The 8,222-nt window shown below is 43.9% G+C and overlaps 1 long non-coding RNA gene across 1 annotated transcript; it reads left to right on the forward strand.

Annotated features, from left to right (window-relative positions):
* Positions 1–1,288: 1,288 nt before the first annotated feature.
* On the forward strand, positions 1,289–7,850 carry LOC309537363. Its single transcript, XR_014221827.1, has 4 exons — positions 1,289–1,410; positions 5,045–5,154; positions 5,550–5,663; positions 7,516–7,850. It is a non-coding gene; the product is annotated as an uncharacterized lncRNA (long non-coding RNA).
* The last annotated feature ends 372 nt before the right edge of the window (positions 7,851–8,222 follow it).

Genomic DNA, 8,222 nt, shown 5'->3' on the forward strand with positions numbered 1-8,222 from the left:
TCACAACTGTTGCAAAGCCCCACCCTGGTTTCCACACTGTTCTGGAGCTAGTTCAAGGTGTTCATGTTAATGTTTAAACCCTCAAATGGCTCAGGCCCCCAGCTGCCTCTTCCCTGACAGACCCCCTTGGGTACTAAGACTGGCAGAGGGTGTCCTTTTGAGTGTCCCACTACCCTCAGAAATTCGAGGGAGTGGTGGTCCGGGAGAGGACATTCTTTGTAGCAGCCCCTAAACTGTGGAACTCCTTCCACACAAAGGACCCACCTTATTTCTGTACTTTGATTTTTTTAATAAAAACCCCCGGTTTTAATCTTATGCAGTGCCAGATTTACGTATAAGCTAAACAAGCTATAGCTTAGGGCCCCACTCTCTTCCCCCCCCAAGGGAAAAAAACTGGATGTACATTTCCAAAACTGTATTTCAGTTCAACAATTACTTTGATAAAATACCTATTTTGTTATGTGCAAATGGCTTTAGATACCTATTAGGTCCATAAATTACCATATAGCATATATTCAACACAAAAAACAGCAACAATTTGTTGTTGACAAGGGACAACAGGATATATAAAGGGCCCCATTACCTTCAGTAGCTTAGGGCCTCATCAAACCTAAATCCGGCCCTGATCTTATGTAACATTGTGGTTTAATATTCATGTTGTGCTTAAATTGTTGTAACTTGCCCAGGGACATTAGGGCGAAGTGATACTGTAAAACAACAAGAAGAACACAATCTTCAAAGCATCATAAAAAAACCTATTCCAGTACAGATGCAGACTGGGAAAGCTCAACGTAAAACACTTGTTGAAAGATTCATTGACCATCTAACTTACACCCTGGCTGTTGCTCCTGATGGAGATTAACTTGTAAGCCTCCAGAGAAGGCTTGCAGATGTTGTTGGGAAGCCCACAGGGAGGGCAATCGGTTGTGGTTCTTCCTCTGATCTTGCCTCTGATTCTGGAAGGAATCCACCGCAGTCGTGACAAGTAACCATTGAAAGGCCTATCCTCCACACATCTGCTTTATTCTCTTATAAGGCCATCACCACATCCTGCCAGTGGCCTGATTGGGGGCTAGAAGAGACCCCTCCCCGGTTATCAGGTCAGCTGCGGAGAAGGGTTACGTTCCTCTGTGTGTGTGCAACCAGGGCCCTATTTATAGATTACTCCTATTGCATGCATGTGTGCATGCAAGATTTGATCCAGTTTCATGGAAACTAAACTGTGTAATGATTAACAATAGGTATGGGAATAGCTAATAGGAAGACACTGAAAGAATCACCAGCCACACAATGACTCACTTTATAAAGGTTGGCATCTGAGTTCCGTACCTGATGTTGGGTTGTTGGAGAAAGACATCCTGTCTACCTTGCACTGAGAAACACCCTACCTGCACTCCCGGAAAAATTGTGGTAAGTTCAACCATCCCTTTTATATGACTCTCTCTCTCTCACTCTCTCTCTCTCTCTATATATATATGCAATCATTACAGAAAAGAGAAAAATACCTACATATAATTGATATATTATAATAATTTGTTTAATGTTGTACAACATAGAAAAACCATTATATTTGTCCATATTTAAGTTACATTTATATTCTGCAAATGCAGTAAGTGGATTCCATTTATCCCTTTAAAAAAACCATCTTTATTGTCTACTTTCTGTGACGATAATTCAGTTCTGTAACCTTATCCATTTTTTATACCTTTTATTTTTATTTCCTTTCACTGTTTTTTCCATTATTATTATTTATTTATTTTTCAAAGAGCAGCTACTCTTAGATTCTGCATTTACTCTTTATTTGTGGGTCAAAATACCCTAATAAAATTACCGGAGCCCAATGGCAATGTGCAAGTTCTTACTAATATTATCTCTACTACCTCTCCCCTAAAAACTTTAAACATTGGACAAATACAGGAAATATATTTCACGTCCACCTTCAAATATCCACCTATTCAACACTTAAATAATCACAGTGTGTAAATTTTACACATGTACGATTGATAGAGCAGTTTGAAATGATTTTCTCTCGTGTTAAAACAAAGAGATTGTGTTGCTTCCTGAACATGAAGGAAGCTGTGGCAAAACCACTCCTTAAGAATCCGTCCCTGGACTCAGAAAATCTAAGTAACTACCAGCCATTTGCCAATCTCCCCTTCTTGGGCAAGGTTATTGAGTAGTAGTAGTAGTAGTAGTAGTAATAATAATAATAATAATAATAATAATAATAATAATAATAATAATAATTTATAACCTGCCCATCTGGCTGAGTTTCCTCAGCCACTCCGGGTGGCTCCCAATCAAGTGTTAAAAACAATACAGCATTAAATATTAAAAACTTCCCTAAACAGGGCTGCCTTCAGATGTCTTTTAAAGTTAGGATAGCTGCTTATTTCCTTCATATCTGAAGGGAGGGTGTTCCACAGGGCGGGCACCGCTACCGAAAAGGCCCTCTGTCTGGTTCCCTGTAACCTCACTTCTCGCAATGAGGGAACCAGAAGGCCCTCGGCGCTGGACCTCAGTGTCCGGGCTGAATGATGGAGGTGGAGACGCTCCTTCAGGTATACTGGACCGAGGCCGTTTAGGGCTTTAAAGGTCAGCACCAACACTTTGAATTGTGCTCGGAAACGTACTGAGAGCCAATGTACCGTATTTTTCGCCCCATAGGACGCACCGGCCCATAGGACGCACCGGCCCATAGGACGCACTTAGTTTTTTGGGGGGGAAATAAAGGGGAAAAAATTATTTCCCCCCCCCCCCAGGTGCGGGGCTGGGGCTGGGGAAGCCTGAGCTTCCCCCAACCCCAGCCCTCAGAACAGGCTGCTATCCGCAAGCCGTGGGAGCCACAGCTAGCGGAGCGCTGCGTGAAGCCCGAAGCTTGGGGCATGCTGAGCTCAGCACGCCCCAAGCTTCTGGGTGCCGGCAAGCTCTCCGCTAGCTGGGGGAGAGCTGTGTCTCCCACGGGTAGCAGATAGCTTCCTGAAGCCTGGAGAGCGAGAGGGGTCGGTGCACACCGACCCCTCTCGCTCTCCAGGCTTCAGCGAAAGCCTGCATTCGCCCCATAGGACACACACACATTTCGCCTTCATTTTTGGAGGGGAAAAAGTGCGTCCTATAGGGCGAAAAATACGGTAGGTCTTTCAAGACCGGTGTTATGTGGTCCCGGCGGCCACTCCCAGTCACCAGTCTAGCTGCCGCATTCTGGATTAATTGCAATTTCTGAGTCACCTTCAAAGGAAGCCCCATGTAGAGCACATTGCAGTAGTCCAAGTGGGAGATAACTAGAGCATGCACCACTCTGGTGAATCAGTCTGCGGGCAGGTAGGGTCTTAGCCTGTATACCAGGTGGAGCTGGTAGACAGCTGCCGTGGACACAGAATTGACCTGCGCCTCCATAGACAACTGTGAGTCCAGAATGACTCCCAAGTGGTGAATGGTTGTGAACCAGATCCAGGCACTCTTGGAGAAAACTAATCTTCTAGATCCATTTTAATCAAGGTTTTGGCCCATTTGGGGCACACACATGGAGTGTCCTTGTTAATTCTCCTCAACCTTTCCATGGGTTTCTGTACCATCAACCATGGTATCCTTCAGGAACGGCTGTTCAAGTTAGGGGTGGGTTCTTGTCCTATTTGGATGGTCGTTTCCAGAGGGTGATGCTTGGAGAGTGCTCATCGGCCCCATGGAGCCTTCACTGTGGGGTTCCTTAGGGTTCAGTTTTATCACCTATGCTCTTTAACATCTACATGAAACCACTGCGTGGGGCTATCCGGAGTACATTGTCAACAATATGCTGATAACACACAGCTGTGCATCTTCTGTACATCAACAGGTGTGGCAGTGGATGTGCTGGACTTGTGTCTCACCTTGGTAATAGACTGGATGAAAGCCAACAAACTGAAGCTCAATCCAGATAAGACTGAGCTACTGTTAGTGGGCAGTTCCCCAGCCTGGATGGATGGGAGGTTGCCTGTTCTTGATGGGGTTGCCGTCCTTTGGAAGGAGTGAGTATGTAGCTTGTGGGAGACTTCTGGATCCATTGCTGTTGGTTTGAGGCTCAAGTAGCCTAAGTGGTGCAAAGTGCCTTCCATCAGTTTCAGCTGGTGACCCAGCTGTGCCTATATCTGGACAGGGATAGTGTAATTTCTGTTGTCTCAGCTCTGGTAGCCGCTACGTTAGATGGCTGCAATATGTTAGATGTGGGGCTGCCTCTGAAGGTGGTTTGGAAATTCTGGCTGGTGCAGATTTTGGCCACCAGGTTGCTCACCGAGGCAAGACAGTTTGAGCATATCACACCAATCCTGGCCCAACTGTACTGACCACCAATTAGTTTCTCAACCCAATTCAAAGTGCTTTAAGGACCACCTCTCCCCATATGAATCATGGGTGACCCTTTTCTTTATATGCCTCCTCGACAAGAGGTCTGGAGGGCGGTTGCACAAAAACATGCCTTTTATGCAGTGGTTCCCCATCTGTGGAATGCTCTCCAGGCAAAACCATTGCCAGGTTTTTGGTCTGTTTAACATCCTGTGTCCTTTTAAATGTGTTTGTGAGAGGAGGGTTATGGGTTTGTTTTGTTTTCGTTCTTCCCTTTATTATGTATTTTGCATTTTTATCTATGAAGCGCCCTGAGGTCTTTGGGAGAAGGGTGGTATACACATTTAATGAATTAATTTTTAAAACAATTAATAAATTCTCATGTCAGAGAGGAACTCTAGCTCACTTCCAGAGTCCAAGCCTTATTATTCAGAACCAGCCAGGAGGCTGGTCTTTGGCTCAGACCCCACCTATTGCTAGTTTCCCTGCCTTTCACCTCACCAGTGACCACTGGTTTTTTATTTCTGTGAGTGCCTTAGTTGTACTAGGAGATGACAAGCACCGCTACCCGTACCATGTGGATACTTTACAACTAGAAGATGAGGAAATGGGAAACGTCAGCAAAACCATCACTCCGCCACCTCAGTGATGAACTGGCATTTTAGACACTCCGGTGAGTTCTGATTTTGAAAGTGCTTCCTTGCTGATTCTCTGAATGTTTCTGCAGATCCTTGAGCCCAGAAAATCTGTTTCATCACCTGAGTCTTCAACATTGCACTTCCTTCACCATGCAAGCTCTCCTGGGACTCCTCTTCTTCTCTCTGCTTCTTGCTACAGGTGAGGACTTAGTAGTTGATTTTCTTTCCACACCCCAGAGGGGAATTATCCTGAAGGCATTAACAAGGTGGAACGAGTTCAAAGCTGGAATCCTTTCACTTTGCATGAGGAAAAAACCAAGGATAATTCCTTCAAGCAAGGATTGCTTGGTTTGACAAAGGCAGGTATTGAACTGGAAGGACTCAGAGGCCATCTAAGGTGAGGGAGTTCTTCCTGACCTCTTGCTTAATTCATATATATATATTTTTGGGGGGAGCCATTGAATGCCGATTCCATCACCCATGGGAGACCCAACTCAGTTTATGTTCCAAGGTAATCTCATTATCCACTCAGGTGGGATTTACCCATTTTTTCAGGCAAATAACTCAAACATCTGCATCTCTTTCCTACTCCAGGTGCCTCTTTGCAGTGTGAGATTTGCACAGCCGTCGGACAAACCTGTTCCAGTGATAATGTGGAATGTGATCCTCAACTAGATACCTGTGCCGTTGTTCAGTATGAACCCACACGTGAGTGAAAAGGATCATTACCCAGGCCAGATGAATGAATGGGGTCCCTGGTTGCACAAATCATATAAACAAATGAAACTCTTGTTCTGTTGAATAGTCCAAAGCTGTCTCCAACTAACAGAAGCTGCTCAAGTTCTCAGCCAACTCTCTTTCCCAGCCCTGCAACCAGAGACCCTTTGACCAAAAGATTTCAAAGCGTGGGCCTGACTGCTGAGATGAGGTCCCTCTTTGTGAATGTGTCAGACTATCCTCCACCAGGGCCAGGGCTTTTTCAGTGATGGCTCCAACCTGGTAGAATGCTTTGTCCCATGAGACTAGGGCCCTGCAGGACTTGATTTCCTTCCACAGGGCCTGTAAGACAGAGCTATTCTGCCTGGCCTTCAGTTTGAATTAGCCTGATCCCCTATTCCCTTTCCCCTTTCCTTTTTTATGAAGAAACCCTTCTGGGACCCCAAATGTAAACTCTTCGCTGGTCTCCTGCTGGCCCTAGTAGGACCAACTTGGCCAGTTAGCCCTGATGATCATTTGATGTTTACTGAATGGGGTTCCCCCCTGCCCTAAAATGACCCCTGAATTTTATTGACATTGATGCTGCATTTATGTTGCATTTTATGCTGTTTTTAAGTCATATTTTAATCAGTGTTTTATATTTGCTGTGAGCCGCCCTGAGCTATTATTATTATTATTTATGGAGGGATATTCGAGCCCCCTACAGGCATACAAACTGAACATCTGAAGGAGCATTGTGCTCAGCCTAACACTTCACCACAATTTCTCAGGTGTCTCCAAGACATGAACGGGCATCAATAAAGGAGTAGGGCTCACCCCTCAGATTCCCCAATTGAGACTTCATGCATTCATAACAAATGCTTGAATAGGGCTCCCATGGCTCCTGGTTTGTGTGAGTTCTAATTTGGGTTCCATAGAATCTGAGTCAAATCACCATCATTTTTGTTTATGCTTTATCCTAAAATGCACATCTTGGTATGAATTTTGTGGTGTTTCTGAGCTGAAAGTTAAATTGCAGAAACTGAAATATCTATTGGTGGCAAAGAAAACATAGGTATAAAAGGAGAATTCCTGAATGCCAATATCCAAGTTTGCAGAAGTTCTCTCTGGTGGGAGAACCCCAGGAGAGATTTAAAAGTTCTCTCTGGTGAGAGAACCCCAGGAGAGATTTAAAATCACAAAATATGCAGCAAATATAGGCTGTTAGACCTTTAAAATATGCCCTTCTATGTTCATTCCAAGGTTACCCTCTTCCTCTAGCATAGAAAAAGATCACACATTTGGTACATTTAAAATGTTTTACTTACATTTTTTTCAAAGGTTTGGTTCATGTGCTTCTCCATACACCAGTGAGGAAATGCAGGCAGTAAAATTTAGCTTAATTACAGTGGTGAAAGTTCCTAAGTTATTGGTATAGGAATTCAAGAAAGGCTTGTTAGAGCCATGTGATCTGAGCTTGGATTAACCAGCTCAGTTCTCTTTACATGCTAAGCTTCTCAGGTAAACTGGGAGGGAACAATAGGCTTGATTACCTTCCCCCCAAGGTGAGGAGGCGTGACCTAGCTAAGCCTGGCAGGAGAGCTTGCTCTATGGCGTTAACCCCTTCATGTATTAATTAGACTTAAGCATGTTGGTTATATGAGGCTGGTTTCCCCCCAATACCCCTGTGTTCTGCATATTAGTGTAGGAAATGAGAGTCAGCGTAAGTTGTTTTAAAACATGGATCAAAGGACATCTTACAGCACTGCTGAGTGCGTGAATTTATGTGGGACATAATGGCTCTGAACACTGAATCTGCTGGTCATTCAACTTTGGTTTGTTTGTTGATTTGTTTTATATCCAGCACCAAGCGTCACTGTCAGCAAAATAATTAAAGAATGTCTTAACAAGACTGTTTGTGAAAAAAAGAAGGTAGGGGATACTGTTGCAGAGCATGGAAAAATTAAAATGGTTGAATGCAACAAGGCCCCTGGAGCAGCTGCATCTCTCCTCCTCGCTTTCTCCAGCCTCCTGTTGATGAAGAGTCTCCTGTAATGAAGCGCTGACAGCAGTACAGAAGAGTTCCCCTCTCATTTCCATGCAAATACCTTCAGACCGAATCACGTGTTTCACTGGAGAGATCTGTTGTCATTTCTGATGTTTTGAGTAAGAACAAATAAAGAGGAAGAAATAAATAAACCTACTCTTGTTTTGAGGGTGAGAGGGGTGAGCAAGGCATGTATTTCCAACAATGTGATTGACCAGAAGTAAAATTGTTTGTGGAAATCCATAATTTTCAAGGAATGCTGATGTTTTCGGAGGAGAATTAAGATAGACTCTAGCATTATACAACCTTCTTAGGTTATGCAATATGTAATATTGTAATTATAAACTCAGGATGCATTGCAATGATCAGTGCAGATCTCCATGTGTTGCCTTTCAGCTAGAATGACTATTTTCTGTGCATGCACATGGACAAATGATTAGGAGGGCTCCGATATCTTCCTTCAGAGTGACTTAAGTGGAGTTTTCCTTTGAGTTCCATTTTATGTGACAGTCCTTGCACATCAT

The sequence above is a fragment of the Podarcis vaucheri genome (assembly GCF_965113315.1).
Source record: "Podarcis vaucheri genome assembly, chromosome: 7".
Taxonomy (NCBI): Eukaryota; Metazoa; Chordata; class Lepidosauria; order Squamata; family Lacertidae; genus Podarcis; species Podarcis vaucheri.